Source organism: Octopus bimaculoides, chromosome 23, assembly GCF_001194135.2.
Source record: "Octopus bimaculoides isolate UCB-OBI-ISO-001 chromosome 23, ASM119413v2, whole genome shotgun sequence".
Classification (NCBI taxonomy): Eukaryota; Metazoa; Mollusca; class Cephalopoda; order Octopoda; family Octopodidae; genus Octopus; species Octopus bimaculoides.
Genome location: NC_069003.1, coordinates 6272623 through 6274775, shown reverse-complemented (window position 1 = coordinate 6274775; position 2153 = coordinate 6272623).

Below are 2153 nucleotides of genomic sequence, written 5' to 3'. Positions count from 1 at the left end.
ATATATACAGGGTGGCCCACAAGTAGGTTTACAGTTATTCAACTGTTTCTTTCGCATTCATATAGTAACACTTTAGATCTTAATTATAAAAAACATGAAACCATTATTCTATGCTAATTAAGTTAATTGTAAGATAGAAATTTAAAAGTAGTAAAATGTTTTTAGAAGAAATTTGAAGTGCCTACGTGATAACTGTAAACCTATTTTTGGGCCACTCTATATACATACATATATATATATGTGTGTGTGTGTGTATAAATATATGCATATGTATTTCTTAAATATGCACACATATATTACATGTGATACTTACTTTGATAGGTTTCGGCCATTATTGACCCAGGCCATGTCTGTATATATGCATATATGTGTGTATGTATGTGTGTGTGTATACATACACGCATAAATTCATATATACTTACGTACAAACACACATATATAAATACATACATACATACATACATAGATGCATACATACATATATACATACATGCATAAATATGTTTGTATATACATACACGCATAAATTGATGTATACTCACATACAAATATACATATATAAATACATACACATACATACACATGTATGTATATATACATACATGCATCAATTCATATATACCTACATACAAACATACATAAATACATACATAGAAACATACGTGCATACATAGATAGATAGATAAATACATACACATACATACACCTGTGTGTGTATATACATACAATCATACATACATACATACATACATACATACATACATACATACATACATACATACATACATACGTGTGTACATACGTCTGTATATAATCAAAACAAACTAAGGAAGAGCGTACTAAAATAATGTCAAAACAAACTAACAAAATAAAAATAAAGAAATGAAAGTTTCATTTGCCTGTTTCAATGCTAAAGGGACTTCCGGTTTACCGCGTGTTAATACAGAGATACAAACATACATATATACATACACACATACATACACACATACATACACACATACATACACACATACATACATACATACATACATACATACATACATACATATATATATATATATATATATATATATATATATATATATATATATGTGTGTGTGTATATCTATACGTATATATGCATATATATATGTGAGGGTGTGTATGTTTGTGTGTGTGTGTGTAGACAAATAGATAGGTATGAATATATGATCATTTATATGTATGTATATTTTTTAAATACACACACACACATATATACGCACGCACACACACAAACACATACACATGTTTACTTATGCATATGTATTAATGTGTGTCAGTATGTCACTCTCTGTTGGGTTTAGGTATACCGATATGTATGTCAGTATGTCATTCTAAGTGCATCTGCACGCGCATGTGCGTGTATATGTGTGTATGCGTATGAAAGAGAGAGAGAGAAAGAGAAAGAAAGTGAGAGACAGACAGAGAGCGGAAGGGTGGGAGAGAGAGTGAGAGTGAGAGGAGGAATGAGAAAAAGCGCAGGTGCTTGCTGTTTGTGTCTGTGTGTTCGTACAAATGTGCAATTATGTGTCTGTGTGTTCTAGCAGCTCTCCATAGGTCTGTCAGCGTGTTTATGGAAGTGCGTACGCACGTATATATATATATATATATACATACATATGTATGTATATATGTATATGTATATCTATACGTATGTATATATATATATATATAGGTATATGTACATATATATATATATATTTTTTAATTTTTATTCTTTTATTTGTGTCAGTCATTTGACTGCGGCCATGCTGGAGCACCGCCTTTAGTCAAGCAAATCGGCTCCAGGATTTATTCTTTGAAGCCTAGTACTTATTGTATCGGCCTTTCTTGTCGAACCGCTAAGCTACGGGGACGTAAACACACCAGCATCGGTTATCAAGCGTTGTTGGTGGGGGGGGGCCAAACACAGACACACAAACATACACACACACACACACACACACATATATATACGACGGGCTTCTTTCAGTTTCCGTCTACCAAATCCATTCACAGGGCTTTGGTCGGCCCGAGGCTATAGTAGAAGACACTTACCCAAGGTGCCACGCAGTCGGACTGAACCCGGAACCATGTGGTTGGTAAGCAAGCTACTTACCACACAGCCACTCCTGCGCCCAGTGCATGTA